We start from the raw sequence: 18,254 nt of genomic DNA on the forward strand, positions 1-18,254 counted from the left end.
GTTCCTCTTGGAACAGACATGGTTCTTGCTGAAAGCAAATCCCATCTTAGCTCCCGAGGCCATTAGTCCTCTGTGAGCATCTCTTGAAGTTCCGGGTACCAAGTCCCTCTTGGCCAATCCGGAGCCACGAGTATAGTTCTTACTCCTCTACGTCTTATAATTCTCAATACCTTGGTTATGAGAAGCAGAAGAGTGAACACATACCCCGACTGTTACACCCACGGTGTTACAAGGACGTCCACAGCTATCGCCTGAAGGTCTCGTGACCTGGCGCAATACCTGTCCCGTTTTTTGTTCGGGCGGGACGCCATCATTTCCACCTTTGGTCTTTCCCAACGGTTCACAATCACGCGGAAAACTTCCTGATGAAGTTCCCACTCTCCCGGGTGGAGGTCGTGCCTGCTGAGGAAGTCTGCTTCCCAGTCGTCCACTCCCGGAATGAACACTGCTGACAGTGCTATCACATGATTTTCCGCCTAGCGAAAAATCCTTGCAGTTTTGACCACTGCCCTCCTGCTTCTTGTGCCGCCCTTTCTGTTTACGTGGGCGACTGCCGTGATGTTATCCCACTGGATCAATACCGGCTGACCTTGAAGCAGAGGCCTTGCTAAGCTTATAGCATTACAAATTTGCTCTTAGCTCCAGTATATTTATGTGGAGAGAATTCTCCAGACTTGATCACACTCTCTGGAAATTTTTTTTCCCTGTGTGACTGCTCCCCAGCCTCTCAGGCTGGCCTCCGTGGTTACCAGCATCCAATCCTGAATGCCGAATCTGCGGCCCTCTAGAAGATGAGCACTCTGTAATCACCACAGGAGAGACACCCTTGTCCTTGGATATAGGGTTATCCGCTGATGCATTTGAAGATGCGATCCGCACCATTTGTCCAGCAGATCCCACTGAAGAGTTCTTGCGTGAAATCTGCCGAATGGAAGCGCTTCGTAATAAGCCACCATTTTTACCAGGACTCTTGTGCAATGATGCACTGACACTTTTCCTGGTTTTAGGAGGATCCCGAATAGCTCGGATAACTCCCTGGCTTTCTCCTCTGGGAGAAACACCCTTTTCCTGGACTGTGTCCAGAATCATCCCTAGGACCAGCAGACGTGTCGTCGGAACAACTGCGGTTTTGGAATATTTAGAATCCACCCGTGCTGTCGTAGAACTACTTGAGATAGTGCTACTCCGACCTCCAACTGTTCTCTGGACCTTGTTCTTATCAGGAGGTCGTCCATTTTCTTTGAAGACGAATCCTCATTTCGGTCATTACCTTGGTAAGGACCCAGGGTGCCTTGGACACCCCAACGGCATCGTCTGAAACTGATAGTGACAGTTCTGTACCACGAACCTGAGGTACCCTTGGTGAGAAAAGCAAATTTTGGGACATGGAGGTAAGCATCCCTGATGTCCCGGGACACCATATAGTCCCCTTGTTCCCGGTTCGCTATCACTGCTCTGAGTGACTCCATCTGGATTTGAACCCTTGTAAGTGTTCAAATTTTTCAGATTTAGAATCGGTCTCACCTAGCCTTCTGGCTTCAGTACCACCCTATAGTGTGGAACAATACCCCTTTCCTTGTTGTAGGAGGGGTAATTTTATTATCACCTGCTGGGAATACAGCTTGTGAATTGTTTTCAATACTGCCTCCCTGTCGGAGGGAGACATTGGTACAGCAGACTACAGGAACCTGCGAGGGGAGAAACGCCTCGACATTCCAATCTGTGCCCCTTTGATACTACTTGTAGGATCCAGGGGTCCTGTACGGTCCCAGCGTCATGCTGAGAACTTAGTAGAAGCGGTGGAGGGCTTCTGTTACTGGGAATGGGCTGCCTGCTGCAGTCTTCTTCCCTTTCCTCTATCCCTGGGCAGATATGACTCTTATAGGGACGAAAAGACTGAGGCTGAAAAGACGGTGTCTTTTTCTGCAGAGATGTGACTTAGGGTAAAAAACGGTGGATCTTCCAGCAGTTGCCGTGGCCACCAGGTCCCATGGACCGACCCCAAATAACTCCTCCCCTTTATACGGCAATACATCTTTGTGCCGTTTGGAATCTGCATCCCCTGACCACTGTCGTGTCCATAAACATCTTCTTGCAGATATGGACATCGCATTTACTCTTGATGCCAGAGTGCAAATATCCCTCTGCGCATCTCGCATATATAGAAATGCATCCTTTAAATGCTCTATAGTCAATAAAATACTGTCCCTGTCAAGGGTATCAATATTTTTAGTCAGGGAATCCGACCAAGCCACCTCAGCTCTGCACATCCAGGCTGAGGCGATCGCTGGTCACAGTATAACACCAGCATATGTGTGTATACTTTTTAGGATATTTTTCAGCCTCCTATCAGCTGGCTCCTTTGTTCTGATAAGCGTGTGAGCGCCTTATCCACCCTGAGGGGTGTTTCCCAACGCGCCTTAACTTCTGGCGGGAAAGGGTATACCGCCAATAATTTTCTATCGGGGGAAACCCACGCATCATCACACACTTCATTTAATTTATCTGATTCAGGAAAAACTACAGGTAGTTTTTTCACCTCACACATAATACCCTTCTTTGTGGTACTTGGAGTATCAGAAATATGTAACACCTCCTTCATTGCCCTTAACGTGTGGCCCTAAAGGAAAATACGTTTGTTTCTTCACCGTCGACACTGAAATCAGTGTCCGTGTCTGGGTCTATGTCGACCGACTGAGGTAAATGGGCGTTTTTACAAGCCCCTGACGGTGTCTGAGACGCCTGGACCGGTACTAATTTGTTCGCCGGCCGTCTCATGTCGTCAACCGACTTGCAGCGTGTTGACATTATCACGTAATTCCATAAGTAAGCCATCCATTCCGGTGTCGACTCCCTAGAGAGTGATATCACCATTACAGGCAATTTGCTCCGCCTCCTCACCAACATTTTCCTCATACATGTCGACACACACGTACCGACATACAGCACACACATAGGGAATGCTCTGATAGAGGACAGGACCCACTAGCCCTTTGGGGAGACAGAGGGAGAGTTTGCCAGCACACACCAAAATGCTATAAATATACAGGGACAACCTTTATATAAGTGTTCCTCCCATATAGCATTTAATATATATGCATATCGCCAAATCAGTGCCCCCCCTCTCTGTTTTAACCCTGTTTCTGTAGTGCAGTGCAGGGGAGAGCATGGGAGCCTTCCCCTCAGCCTTTCTGTGAGGGAAAATGGCGCTGTGTGCTGAGGAGAATAGGCCCCGCCCCCTTTTCGGCGGGCTTCTTCTCCGGAGATTGTGAAGTCTGGCACGGGTTAAATACATCCATATAGCCTCAAGGGCTATATGTGATGTATTTTCCGCCATACAGGTATTCTACATTGCTGCCAGGGCGCCCCCCCCCGCGCCCTGCACCCTCCGTGATCACTGTGTGAAGTGTGCTGACAGACAATGGCGCACAGCTGCAGTGCTGTGCGCTACCTGAGGAAGACTGAAAAGTCTTCTGCCGCCTGGTTCCGGACCTCTTCAATCTTCAGCATCTGCAAGGGGGACGGCGGCGCGGCTTCGGGACGAACCCCAGGGCGAGACCTGTGTTCCGACTCCCTCTGAAGCTAATGGTGTCCAGTAGCCTAAGAATCCAATCCATCCTGCACGCAGGTGAGTTGAAATTCTCTCCCCTAAGTCCCTCGATGCAGTGAGCCTGTTGCCAGCAGGACTCACTGAAAATAAAGAACCTAAAAACTTTTTCTAAGCAACTCTTTAAGAGAGCCACCTAGATTGCACCCTTCTCGGACGGGCACAAAAACCTAACTGAGGCTTGGAGGAGGGTCATAGGGGGAGGAGCCAGTACACACCATGTGATCCTAAAAGCTTGCTTTTGTGCCCTGTCTCCTGCGGAGCCGCTATTCCCCATGGTCCTGACGGAGTCCCCAGCATCCACTAGGACGTTAGAGAAATATATATATATATATATATATATATATATATGTATTCTAGTTAGAAATTAAGATGTCTATATGACTTCCGTAGATTGATTGGTCCAGCCACTTGTCACCTTTATATAATACTCCTGCAGAATGCTAATTGTGGCAAGAAATGGATAGTCACTAGGGTTTTCATTTAGTTAAGTTATATTCAATGCGTACAGTGCTGAAACCCTGGCTAAGTGTTCCAGGTGAGAAGGTGTGTATATAAACGTTTTACAGACCTCAGATGTTTTCAGTGAGTGACTCCGGTCACTCACCCTCTAGTATACGGATGGCTCCACCCACCCGGTATTTCATTGGTGGGCAGCGGGTCAGTTCATTGAGTGAGCGGTCATGTTTGCTGATGGGATAGCTGGGTGCCTTGCTCGTGATCTGTGCCGTGTCTCCTTCCTCACAGGTAACTGCTTCCCAGGCTCATTAGGACAGCGGTCTCTTTGGCTCAATATGTGGGGACGGCAGCGTCGCTACTGAGGTTCCCGGCCACTCGTAGATTACCTCAGGTTATGCCGGTAACTGCTCCCCCAGCTGTCGGTCCACACGGCCCTTCCGGTCACCGCCAACCACCGCTTCTCCAGCGATCCGTCTGTTCAGCACCGCTGATCACTTCTCCGGCGCTCCGTCTTCACAGCCCCGCCGATCTCTTCTCCGGCGCTCGGTATTCACGGCTCCGCCGGCCGCTGATGAAGATGCCAGGTACAGTCTTCCTGGCGATCCGTCTTCAGTGTGCTATCGCTCGTTAGGGAGGCTACACCAGCTCTTCTGCGCCGCCAATGTTCACATCTCAGCTCGTCGCGGCGGGCAGAGAGGGGCAGAAGCATCTCCCTCAGAGGCGCACACACTAGTCCTGAATAGCGCTTCAGCTCCCCCTTTTATACCGGAGCCCCAGGGGCCACGAGAGCAGGCTCAGTCTCCAGGGGGCAGAAATCTCCCGCCGACAGCTCGAGCTATCTTGCTCCAGTCCTCGTGCCTCACTGATTTCTGACAGAACATGGTAGTCACCATTTTAGTCCCTCATAGTTATAATAATACCATTCTATTACTGGTATTAACTCAGTGTTCTCACTCACTATCATTGGTATACATATACAGGCTTATCTTTTGGGGTACAATTAAACAAATCACAGTGAATCTCCAATCTCCCTTATATTTACCTCACAACTGATTAAATATAGTAACAGACACTACTACGCCTATATGGATACATATATGTTTTTTTTTTTTTTTTTTATAACTAACTGTACACAAACTTTGAAACATCCCTACATTGATAAGAAGTAGTTAAATATTAGGACACCAGTCCGGTTGTAGGATCGCTCTGTCATAATATCGAACAGGACGTCCCCTCCCTCTCCTTCAGAGATTTGTTACTTAGCAACCAACTTCGTCATATACATGTGATTTATACAATACCTTTCTACTGGATAACAACCCGATCACGTGACATAAATAGTCACATGATCGGGACGCTACATAACTCCTCAACGTTATGAGCTTTACCCTAACTCTTCCGGACTGGTTACTAAGCAACCGACTTTATTATGGTCACGTGTTATATCACATGACCCGAACACAATACATCCATTGGATGCAGACGCCGATCACGTGATCTAGATAATCACATGATCGGGATATTACAGAAGCATGCATGCACTTTAAAAGTATATATCTACTTAATAAATAATAGTTTTTATTATTTCTTGTTATATTAAGTATATGGGACCAGTGGATATTCCAATATATATAGTATTATATGAATTTTCCAAAAGGCTTGTATATATGATCTTATGTGACTCATTCATGTGTAATCAATTACTGCCACTCATATCCGGTATAAAAAGGCTCCACTATAGCCACTATCTCACTTGCTCCTGAGGAAGCTGGATTATCCAAACCAGCGAAACGCGTTGAGATTTTATACTTATCTGGACACTCAATACCATCATCTCCACTGGCTTTACGGATACTCTGGTGCATACCATTTGGGACATTTTATTAGCAGCATCCACCTTCTGGACTTAATCCTCCATGCCAAAGAGGACAATTTGATCCAGCCATACATCAGGTGGACATTATCTGCTCTCAGGATCACTGGTAAATACCTCACATCTGCAAAATTATCGGCTTTATGCAAAAATAACCGATTAGTGATGGACATCTCCAAGTGATTCCAGTCCCCTTGAGTACTACTAATAGCCAAATGTGGATATATAAGCAATTCAGACATTGTGGCAAAATTTATTGAATATTTTTATTCACCTTTTATTCTTTATTTTATAGGATTATACATGTGAAATAAATATGTCTTTTTACTTATAAGCCTATTGGAACATAGATTGTTTTTTATATCTCATAAGCATGATCAGCCAGCGCTGGTAATTCCCTTTTTTGTTCTGTTATCCCATGGAGCCACAGGAGGGACATAGGGAGGCTGAGTCCGTAACACACCCTGAGTGAAAGTATGAACGTCCGGTATAGACTAAATTTTTCTCTGAAACCACACGGACAAGGCAGATATGTGAACCTTGAGGGAGGCCTAAGTCCAGGCCTTGTTGCAGGAAAGCCACAATTCTGGATGTTTTGAATCTGTACGCATCATAGTTCTTACCAGCACACTAGGTGAAGTAAGAATTCCAGACCATATAATAGATCCGAGCAGACGTCGGCTTACGGGCTTTCAACATAGTTTGAATGACCGCCTAAGAGAATCCTTTGGCTCTCAGGAGTGATGCTTCAAGCGCCACGCCGTCAAAGCTAGTCTGGCCAAGTATGGATATAGACAAGGGCCCTGAACGAGTAGGTCTGGTCGTTGAGGAGGTAGAAGAGGATGCTCAGTTGATAGACCCTGCAGGTCTGATAACCAATGCCGTCTGGACTACGCCGGAGCAACTAGAAGTAGTATTCCTCCTTCTTGCTTGAACTTCCGCAGAACCCTGGTTTCAGCATCCGGAGTCTTACCTCCGGATCTGGTCGATGCGGCATTCCTGTAAGCTGGTTGGTGTGGCTGCGGCGGATAGGAGCTGCAGCAGCAAGGTCCTCCGGTGCAGCTGCCGGGCATCTGGAGGCCGGGATCCGGGTCCTAGGGAGCGGAGCATGGCAGCTGGAGGTGTCTGTTTTCAAGTGTCCTGTTGCTGGAGTGCGGCGTCTGGGAGGCTGAGGCCAGAGGTAGTGGCTGTGTGCTGGTTCCATATGTGTCCTCTGTGCAGGGAGCCGCCGTGTTGGAGACTAAGCCAAACCAATAGGTATGCCAGTTCGTGTGTCCAGCCAATCCGATGCAGTCTTCCCTTATAAGAGGAAGAACTATATTCAGCCACCTCATTTCCTTCCTTTGCCGAAAGCTGCTCCCTTAGTCAATTGTCAGTCGTCAGATCCTCAACTCATGTCGAGCATGACACCTGGGCAGGAGTGACACTGGAGGGAGGACATAAGGCTGCCGAAAGATCCATGGAATGGCTAGTGCATCCACGAACGCTGCTTGAGGATCCCTGGTCCTTGATCCAAAGACCAGAAATTTGTGATTGTGTCGAGATGCCATCAGGTCTACATCTGGTAGGCCACACGTGTCCACTAGGAGTTGAAAGACTTCCGGATGAAGACTCCACTCTCCGGTGTGTACGTCCTGGCGACTGAGGAAGTCTGCTTCCCAGTTTAGGACTCCCAGAATGAACACTGCCGATATTGCTGGCAGATGGCGTTCCACCCATAGAAGAATCTTTGACACTTCCATCATTGCCATGCGGCTTCGAGTGCTGCCTTGATGGTTGATGTATGCCACCGTGGTGGCATTGTATGACCGTACTTGAACAGGTCTGTTCTGTACCAGAGGCAGGGCGAAGGGTAACGCATTGAACACCGCCCGCAGTTCTAGAATGTTTAATCAGGAGGAGGGACTCCTTCTTGGTCCAACGACACTGGAAAGAGTGTTGCTCCAACACCGCACCCCATCCCCGCAGACTGGCATCCGTTGTCAGCAGGACCAAGTCAGGGATCCAGAAGGAACGGCCCCTGCTCAATTGCTGGACCTGGAGCCACCAGGTTAGCGAATGACGAACCTCCGGAGTCAAAGTAATTATGTGAGATCTGATCCGATGAGGAAGGCTGTCACACTTGGAAAGGATTAGCCTCTACAGGGGGTGGGAATGAAATTGAGCGTACTCTACCATGTTGAATGCTGACACCATCAGGCCAAATACTTGCATCACTGAGTGTATCAAGATTCTGGGGCGACAGAGAAAGCATCTTATCCTGTCCTGAAGCTTCAAGACTTTTCCCGAAGACAGGAACAGACGTTGACTGTGTCTCCAGGAGTGCCCCCAGGTGCACCATGCTCTGAGCTGGGACCAGCGAGGATTTCGTCCAATTGATGAGCCACCTGTGGGCTTGTAGGAAGCTTACCGTCAGTTGTAGATGACTGAGGAGGACATTGTGGGAGTTTGCCAGGATCAGCAAGTCGTCCAGAGACTGCAGGATCCTGACTCCCTGGCGACAGAGCTGTGCCGTCATTACGGCCATGATCTTGATGAAGATCAGAGGAGCTGTAGCCAGTCCGAATGGCAGAGCCTGGAACTGATACTTTAGGTTGCCAATAGCAAACCGCAGATGCTGCTGATGTGACTTGGCAATAGGTATATGCAGGTACGCATCCTGTATATCCAGGGATACCATATAGTCTCCAGTATCCCTCGCTAGCACAATTGAGCGCAACGTTTCCATCCTGAATTTGGACACACTCATACCCCTTTCACATCGCACAAATAACCTGGTATCGACACGGGTCAGTGTGCGATGTGAAAACTCCTATGCTGAATTAGCACGTCACCTGACCCGGTAATTCAACCCGGTAAAAAAATAAGAATTTACTTACCGATAATTCTATTTCTCATAGTCCGTAGTGGATGCTGGGACTCCGTAAGGACCATGGGGAATAGCGGCTCCGCAGGAGACTGGGCACAAAGTAAAAGCTTTAGGACTAGCTGGTGTGCACTGGCTCCTCCCCCTATGACCCTCCTCCAAGCCTCAGTTAGGATACTGTGCCCGGACGAGCGTACACAATAAGGAAGGATTTTGAATCCCAGGTAAGACTCATACCAGCCACACCAATCACACCGTACAACTTGTGATCTGAACCCAGTTAACAGCATGATAACAGAGGAGCCTCTGACAAGATGGCTCACAACAAAAATAACCCGATTTTGTAACAATAACTATGTACAAGTATTGCAGACAATCCGCACTTGGGATGGGCGCCCAGCATCCACTACGGACTATGAGAAATAGAATTATCGGTAAGTAAATTCTTATTTTCTCTAACGTCCTAAGTGGATGCTGGGACTCCGTAAGGACCATGGGGATTATACCAAAGCTCCCAAACGGGCGGGAGAGTGCGGATGACTCTGCAACACCGAATGAGAGAACTCCAGGTCCTCCTCAGCCAGGGTATCAAATTTGTAGAATTTAGCAAACGTGTTTGCCCCTGACCAAGTAGCTGCTCGGCAAAGTTGTAAAGCCGAGACCCCTCGGGCAGCCGCCCAAGATGAGCCCACTTTCCTTGTGGAATGGGCTTTTACAGATTTTGGCTGTGGCAGGCCTGCCACAGAATGTGCAAGCTGAATTGTATTACAAATCCAACGAGCAATAGTCTGCTTAGAAGCAGGAGCACCCAGCTTGTTGGGTGCATACAGGATAAACAGCGAGTCAGATTTTCTGACTCCATCCGTCCTGGAAACATATATTTTCAGGGCCCTGACTACGTCCAGCAACTTGGAGTCTTCCAAGTCCCTAGTAGCCGCAGGCACCACAATAGGCTGGTTCAAGTGAAATGCTGAAACCACCTTAGGGAGAAATTGAGGACGAGTCCTCAATTCTGCCCTGTCCGTATGGAAAATTAGGTAAGGGCTTTTATAAGATAAAGCCGCCAATTCTGAAACACGCCTGGCTGAAGCCAGGGCTAACAGCATTACCACTTTCCATGTGAGGTATTTTAAGTCCACAGTGGTGAGTGGTTCAAACCAATGTGATTTTAGGAATCCCAAAACTACATTGAGATCCCAAGGTGCCACTGGAGGCACAAAAGGAGGCTGTATATGCAGTACCCCTTTGACAAACGTCTGAACTTCAGGAACTGAAGCTAGTTCTTTTTGGAAGAAAATTGACAGGGACGAAATTTGAACCTTAATGGACCCTAATTTTAGGCCCATAGACAGTCCTGTTTGCAGGAAATGTAGGAAACGACCCAGTTGAAATTCCTCTGTAGGGGCCTTCCTGGCCTCACACCACGCAACATATTTACGCCAGATACGGTGATAATATTGCACAGTTACATCCTTCCTGGCTTTGATCAGGGTATGGATGACTTCATCCGGAATGCCTTTTTCCTTCAGGATCCGGCTTTCAACAGCCATGCCGTCAAACGCAGCCGCGGTAAGTCTTGGAACAGACATGGTCCCTGCTGGAGCAGGTAGAGGCCACGGGTCTTCCGTGAGCATCTCTTGAAGTTCCGGGTACCAAGTCCTTCTTGGCCAATCCGGAGCCACGAGTATAGTCCTTACTCCTCTCCTTCTTATGATTCTCAGTACCTTGGGTATGAGAGGCAGAGGAGGGAACACATACACTGACTGGTACACCCACGGTGTTACCAGAGCGTCCACAGCTATTGCCTGAGGGTCCCTTGACCTGGCGCAATATCTGTCCAGTTTTTTGTTGAGGCGGGACGCCATCATGTCCACCTTTGGTTTTTCCCAATGGTTCGCAATCATGTGGAAGACTTCTGGGTGAAGTCCCCACTCCCCCGGGTGGAGATCGTGTCTGCTGAGGAAGTCTGCTTCCCAGTTGTCCACTCCCGGAATGAACACTGCTGACAGTGCTATCACATGATTTTCCGCCCAGCGAAGAATCCTTGCAACTTCCGTCATTGCCCTCCTGCTTCTTGTGCCGCCCTGTCTGTTTACGTGGGCGACTGCCGTGATGTTGTCCGACTAGATCAGCACCGGCTGACCCTGAAGCAGAGGCCTTGCCTGACTTAGGGCATTGTAAATGGTCCTTAGTTCCAGGATATTTATGTGAAGTGACGTTTCCATGCTTGACCACAAGCCTTTGAAATTTTTTCCCTGTGTGACTGCTCCCCAGCCTCTCAGGCTGGCATCCGTGGTCACCAAGACCCAGTCCTGAATGCCGAATCTGCGGCCCTCTAGAAGATGAGCACTCTGCAACCACCACAGGAGAGACACCCTTGTCCTTGGAGACAGGGTTATCCGCTGATGCATTTGAAGATGCGATCCGGACCATTTGTCCAGCAGATCCCACTGAAAAGTTCTTGCGTGGAATCTGCCGAATGGAATCGCTTCGTAAGAAGCCACCATTTTTCCAAGGACCCTTGTGCATTGATGCACTGACACTTGGCCTGGTTTTAGGAGGTTCCTGACTAGGTCGGATAACTCCCTGGCTTTCTCCTCCGGGAGAAACACCTTTTTCTGTACTGTGTCCAGAATCATCCCTAGGAACAGCAGACGTGTCGTCGGAATCAGCTGCGATTTTGGAATATTTAGAATCCATCCGTGCTGTCGTAGTACTACTTGAGATAGTGCTACTCCGAGATCTAACTGTTCTCTGGACCTTGCCCTTATCAGGAGATCGTCCAAGTAAGGGATAATTAAGACGCCTTTTCTTCGAAGAAGAATCATCATTTCGGCCATTACCTTGGTAAAGACCCGGGGTGCCGTGGACAATCCAAACGGCAGCGTCTGAAACTGATAATGACAGTTCTGTACCACAAACCTGAGGTATCCTTGGTGAGAAGGGTAAATTGGGACATGGAGGTAAGCATCCTTGATGTCCAGAGACACCATATAGTCCCCTTCTTCCAGGTTCGCTATCACTGCTCTGAGTGATTCCATCTTGAATTTGAACCTTTGTATGTAAGTGTTCAAGGATTTCAGATTTAAAATAGGCCTCACCGAGCCGTCCGGCTTCGGTACCACAAACAGCGTGGAATAATACCCCTTTCCTTGTTGTAGGAGGGGTACCTTGATTATCACCTGCTGGGTATACAGCTTGTGAATGGCTTCCAATACCGCCTCCCTGTCGGGGGGAGACGTTGGTAAAGCAGACTTCAGGAACCGGCGAGGAAGAGACGTCTCGAATTCCAATTTGTACCCCTGAGATACTACCTGCAGGATCCAGGGGTCCACTTGCGAGTGAGCCCACTGCGCGCTGAAATTCTTGAGACGGGCCCCCACCGTGCCTGAGTCCGCTTGTAAGGCCCCAGCGTCATGCTGAGGACTTGGCAGAAGCGGGGGAGGGCTTCTGTTCCTGGGTAGAGGCTGCCTGCTGCAGTCTTTTCCCCCTTCCTCTGCCCCGGGGCAGATATGAGTGGCCTTTTGCCCGCTTGCCCTTATGGGGACGAAAGGACTGAGCCTGAAAAGACGGTGTATTTTTCTGCTGAGAGGTGACCTGGGGTAAAAAGGTGGATTTCCCAGCCGTTGCCATGGCCACCAGGTCCGACAGACCGACCCCAAATAAGTCCTCCCCTTTATACGGCAATACTTCCATATGCCGTTTGGAATCCGCATCCCCTGACCACTGTCGCGTCCATAATCCTCTTCTGGCAGAAATGGACATCGCACTTACTCTTGATGCCAGAGTGCAAATATCCCTCTGTGCATCTCGCATATATAGAAATGCATCCTTTAAATGCTCTATAGCCAATAATATATTGTCCCTGTCCAGGGTATCAATATTTTCAGTCAGGGAATCCGACCAAGCCACCCCAGCACTGCACATCCAGGCTGAGGCGATTGCTGGTCGCAGTATAATACCAGTATGTGTGTATATACTTTTTAGGATATTTTCCAGCTTCCTATCAGCTGGTTCCTTGAGGGCGGCTGTATCAGGAGACGGTAACGCCACTTGTTTTGATAAGCGTGTGAGCGCCTTATCTACCCTAGGGAGTGTTTCCCAACGCGCCCTAACCTCTGGCGGGAAAGGGTATAATGCCAATAATTTTTTAGAAATTAGCAGTTTTTTATCGGGGGAAACCCACGCTTCATCACACACCTCATTTAATTCATCTGATTCAGGAAAAACTACGGGTAGTTTTTTCACACCCCACATAATACCCTTTTTTGTGGTACTTGTAGTATCAGAAATGTTCAAAACCTCCTTCATTGCCGTGATCATGTAACGTGTGGCCCTACTGGAAAATAAGTTTGTTTCCTCACCGTCGACACTGGAGTCAGTGTCCGTGTCTGGGTCTGTGTCGACCACCTGAGGTAACGGGCGCTTTAGAGCCCCTGACGGTGTTTGAGACGCCTGTACAGGTATTAACTGATTTGCCGGCTGTCTCATGTCGTCAACAGTCTTTTGTAAAGTGCTGACACTATCACGTAATTCCTTCCATAAGACCATCCAGTCAGGTGTCGACTCCCTAGGGGGTGACATCACTAATACAGGCAATTGCTCCGCCTCCATACCATTTTCCTCCTCATACATGTCGACACAAACGTACCGACACACAGCACACACACAGGGAATGCTCTGTTAGAGGACAGGACCCCACTAGTCCTTAGGGGAGACAGAGGGAGAGTTTGCCAGCACACACCAGAGCGCTATATATATACAGGGATAACCTTATATAAGTGTTTTTCCCTATATAGCTGCTGTATATTATTTATCTGCCAATTTAGTGCCCCCCTCTCTTGTTTTACCCTGTTTCTGTAGTGCAGGACTGCAGGGGAGAGTCAGGGAGACGTCCTTCCAGCGGAGCTGTGAGGGAAAATGGCGCTTGTGTGCTGAGGAGATAGGCTCCGCCCCCTTCTCGGCGGCCGTTCTCCCGCTTTTTTATGGAAAAACAGGCATGAGTTAAATGCATCCATATAGCCCAGGAGCTATATGTGATGCATTTTTTGCCCCCTAAGGTGTTTATATTGCGTCTCAGGGCGCCCCCACCCAGCGCCCTGCACCCTCAGTGACCGGAGTGTGAAGTGTGCTGAGAGCAATGGTGCACAGCTGCGGTGCTGTGCGCTACCTTATTGAAGACTAGGACGTCTTCTGCCGCCGATTTTTACGGACCTCTTCTTGCTTCTGGCTCTGTAAGGGGGCTGGCGGCGCGGCTCTGGGACCGGACTCCGAGGCTGGGCCTGTGTTCGGTCCCTCTGGAGCTAATGGTGTCCAGTAGCCAAGAAGCCCAAGCTGGCTGCAAGCAGGCAGGTTCGCTTCTTCTCCCCTTAGTCCCTCGATGCAGTGAGCCTGTTGCCAGCAGGACTCACTGAAAATAAAAAAATCTATTTAAACTTTTACTCTAAGCAGCTCAGGAGAGCCTCCTAGATTGCACCCGTCTCGTTCGGGCACAAAATCTTAACTGAGGCTTGGAGGAGGGTCATAGGGGGAGGAGCCAGTGCACACCAGCTAGTCCTAAAGCTTTTACTTTGTGCCCAGTCTCCTGCGGAGCCGCTATTCCCCATGGTCCTTACGGAGTCCCAGCATCCACTTAGGACGTTAGAGAAAGAAGGGTTATTACCGGGTTGCATACCGGGTCAGGTGCAGTGTGAATGGGAGCCGTTCCGATGCGACACTGCTCCCATTCACAGCATAGGGAGAGGCTGCGCAGGAGATGAGCTCATCTCCCAGCGCCGCCTCCACCCCCGCCCCTGCTGCTGCTGCGCCCCCCGCTGCTATGGCAACTGACCTGGTATATTGCCGGGTCGGAAAGCAAGCAAAGGAGCGCAAATGCCGGATCCCACCCAGTAAGGACACGTTTCTCTTACCGGGTGGGATCCGGCATTAGCGATCTGAAAGCAGCATTACAAACTTGTTTAGTGATTGGAGGTTGAGTATAGGCTGGAATGACCCATTAGGTTTCGGTACTAGAAACAGGGTTGAGTAGTAACTACTGCCCCTTTGGGACAGAGGTACCGGCACTACCACTCCTGTATCGAGGAGAGAACTCACAAACTGCTACAGAGAACAGGCCGCAGGAGTATGCAATGCCTCTTGGGAGGTGATGGAGATGCGGCACTGAATGTCATTCTGACATATACTGTAACAGTGCTGCATCCCTTAAAGTCTTCTTTGAAAGACTATCATCTGCCTTCTCTCTTACCTGCTCCTACATTGGACTTGTTAATAAAACTGAGCTCACAGTGCCTGGAGGCGGGGTTATAGAGGACGTCCCAATGCATTCTGGGACAGCCTAAAACTTAGCCTGTTGGTGCCTCTGGATCAACATCCACTCTACACCCCGATGTAATTCTTGTGGAGTCCAGTGTACCCCGCAGCAGAAACAATATGTAATTGGCAGTAGGGACGGTGTAATGGTTAGCATTACTGCCTCACAGCGCTGAGGTCATAGGTTAGATTCCCACCATGGCTCGAACTGTGTGGAGTTTGTATATTCTCCCCGTCAGGGCTACAACTAAAGTAGTACATGTACCCAGACTGTCCGGCTCTGCACGCGGTGCCGGTGAGAGCTGTAGCGATGTCCGCTGTGTTATATAACAGGCGGCAGCACTGTCCGGCTAGTGAGCATGTAAAGCTCTGTCTGGTCCAGGTACAGATAGTCAGACGATGCCCAGAGATGGGGGCGGGGTAGTGCTGCTTTCAATTATGCTGCAAACTGCAAAAAAGACTATCCATCTGCCTCAACGCGTCTTTGCCTGCTGACTGGCAGCCTGGGGTGCCTGACAGGAGCAGTGGGAGAGGCCAGTGCATGGAGGAGGAGCAGCAGCAGTATCAGCAGCATGGTGGACAGCCAAACCTGGCCTCCCGTCTTTTCCATAGGCTGCATCTAACTGTGGTTTGCCATAGGAACATTTATTTTATTCTGTATTATTTTCCCAGTGATATAGTGCAGGGAGCTAGTACGGTGATGTTTACAGTGTAGGGTATAGAGGGGTCAGGGATGTAGCATAGGGTATAGAGGGGTCAGGGATGTACTGTAGGATATAGAGGGGTCAGGGATGTAGTGTAGGGTATACAGGGGTCAGGGATGTAATGTAGGGTATAGAGGGGTCAGGGATGTAGTGTAGGGTATACAGGGGTCAGGGATGTAATGTAGGGTATAGAGGGGTCAGTAATGTAGTGTAGGGTATAGAGGGGTCAGGGATGTAGTGTAGGGTATAGAGGGGTCAGTAATGTAGTGTAGGGTATAGAGGGGTCAGGGATGTAGTGTAGGGTATAGAGGGGTCAGTAATGTAGTGTAGGGTGTAGAGGGGTCAGGGATGTAGTGTAGGGTATAGAGAGGTCAGGGATGTAGTGAAGGGTATAGAGGGGTCAGGGATGTAGTGTAGGTTATAGAGGGGCCAGGGATGTAGTGTAGGGTATAGAGGGGTCAGTAATGTAGTGTAGGGTATAGAGGGGTCAGGGATGTAGTGTAGGGTATAGAAGGGTCAGGGATGTAGTGTAGGGTGTAGAGGGGTCGGGGATGTAGCGTAGGGTATAGAGGGGTCAGGGATGTAGCGTAGGGTATAGAGGGGTCAGGGATGTACTGTAGGATATAGAGGGGTCAGGGATGTAGTGTAGGGTATACAGGGGTCAGGGATGTAATGTAGGGTATAGAGGGGTCAGTAATGTAGTGTAGGGTATAGAGGGGTCAGGGATGTAGTGTAGGGTATAGAGGGGTCAGTAATGTAGTGTAGGGTGTAGAGGGGTCAGGGATGTAGTGTAGGGTATAGAGAGGTCAGGGATGTAGTGTAGGGTATAGAGGGGTCAGGGATGTAGTGTAGGTTATAGAGGGGCCAGGGATGTAGTGTAGGGTATAGAGGGGTCAGTGAAGTAGTGTAGGGTATAGAGGGGTCAGGGATGTAGTGTTGTAGGGTATAGAGAGGGTAACTGCATGGTCCCCCACTCTGCCCTGTATCATAATGCCAAATATCAGTGTGTGCCAGGGGTAGGGTATAGAGGGGTTAGTAATGTAGTGTAGGGTATAGAGAGGTCAGGGAAGTAGTGTAGGGTATAGAGGGGTCAGGGATGTAGTGTAGGGTATAGAGGGGCCAGGGATGTAGTGTAGGGTATAGAGGGGTCAGTAATGTAGTGTAGGGTATAGAGGGGCCAGGGATGTAGTGTGGGGTGTAGAGGGGTCAGGGATGTAGTGTAGGGTATAGAGGGGTCAGGGATGTAGTGTAGGGTATAGAGGGGTTAGTAATGTAGTGTAGGGTATAGAGAGGTCAGGGAAGTAGTGTAGGGTATAGAGGGGTCAGGGATGTAGTGTAGGGTATAGAGGGGTCAGAAATGTAGGGTGTAGAGGGGTCAGGGATGTAGTGTAGGGTATAGAGGGGTCAGGGATGTAGTGTAGGGTATAGAGGGGCCAGGGATGTAGTGTAGGGTATAGAGGGGTCAGTAATGTAGTGTAGGGTATAGAGGGGTCAGTAATGTAGTGTAGGGTATAGAGGGGTCAGGGATGTAGTGTAGGGTATAGAGGGGTCAGGGATGTAGTGTAGGGTATAGAGGGGTTAGTAATGTAGTGTAGGGTATAGAGGGGTTAGTAATGTAGTGTAGGGTATAGAGAGGTCAGGGATGCAGTGTAGGGTATAGAGGGGTCAGGGATGTAGTGTAGGGTATAGAGGGGTCAGGGATGTAGTGTAGGGTATAGAGGGGTCAGTGAAGTAGTGTAGGGTATAGAGGGGTCAGTGAAGTAGTGTAGGGTATAGAGGGGTCAGGGATGTAGTGTTGTAGGGTATAGAGAGGGTCACTGCATGGTCCCCCACTCTGCCCTGTATCATAATGCCAAATATCAGTGTGTGCCAGGGGCTGTGTTATTCTCCCCTCATATATCACTGTCTGGTCCCTTCTCCCCTATATAATAATCATATATAATAAGTTACCTCTTGTAGTAATGAGGCTCTCCAAAATGACGGCTGAGGACTCCCTAACTCCGCCCCCTCTGTAGCAGGATATGACGTTCTGATATCTTTCGCGACTACAGGAAAATGGCCGCCGCACATATGAGGTAGGTTATTTGGTTACTCTAGTGATGACCTGTGTGATGCTGCTACCGCTGTCTACATGACGTCCGTCGTGTCTACTGGCACCTGATTGGCTGCCGGGTGCGTCAATCACAGCTCTAAAACAGATGGGGTGATATCTGTAGTCATAGTGAGAGTGGATGGGAGGAACCGGTGGGACAGCTTTGAGATGCGATTGGCTAATGTGGGGTGAGCGGGAGGGGACAGCTGCGGGGTGGGCGTGTCAGTGGATAATAGGAGGTAGAGCAGCAGGGACAGTAACCATGGCTACAGAGACGCTGAGGAGGCCCCGCCCCTCCCTATAATAACTCTGGCTGTCATGTGACTAATGAGGGATATATAATA

At 49.3% G+C, this 18,254-nt stretch overlaps 1 protein-coding gene across 2 annotated transcripts in view; it reads right to left on the reverse strand.

Annotated features, from left to right (window-relative positions):
- LOC135054676 (oocyte zinc finger protein XlCOF22-like) overlaps window positions 1–17,915 on the reverse strand; it is a 61,474-nt gene extending 43,559 nt beyond the window's left edge. Inside the window, exon 1 of one of the 2 annotated variants that reach the window (XM_063957928.1) lies at window positions 17,769–17,915. The gene's annotated coding sequence lies outside the window, so the exon portion shown is untranslated. The remainder of the gene's footprint in view (window positions 1–17,768) is intronic. The other variant, XM_063957927.1, reaches the window with a different exon arrangement.
- Between the last annotated feature and the right edge of the window lie 339 nt (window positions 17,916–18,254).

Source organism: Pseudophryne corroboree, chromosome 3, assembly GCF_028390025.1.
Source record: "Pseudophryne corroboree isolate aPseCor3 chromosome 3, aPseCor3.hap2, whole genome shotgun sequence".
Lineage (NCBI taxonomy): Eukaryota > Metazoa > Chordata > Amphibia > Anura > Myobatrachidae > Pseudophryne > Pseudophryne corroboree.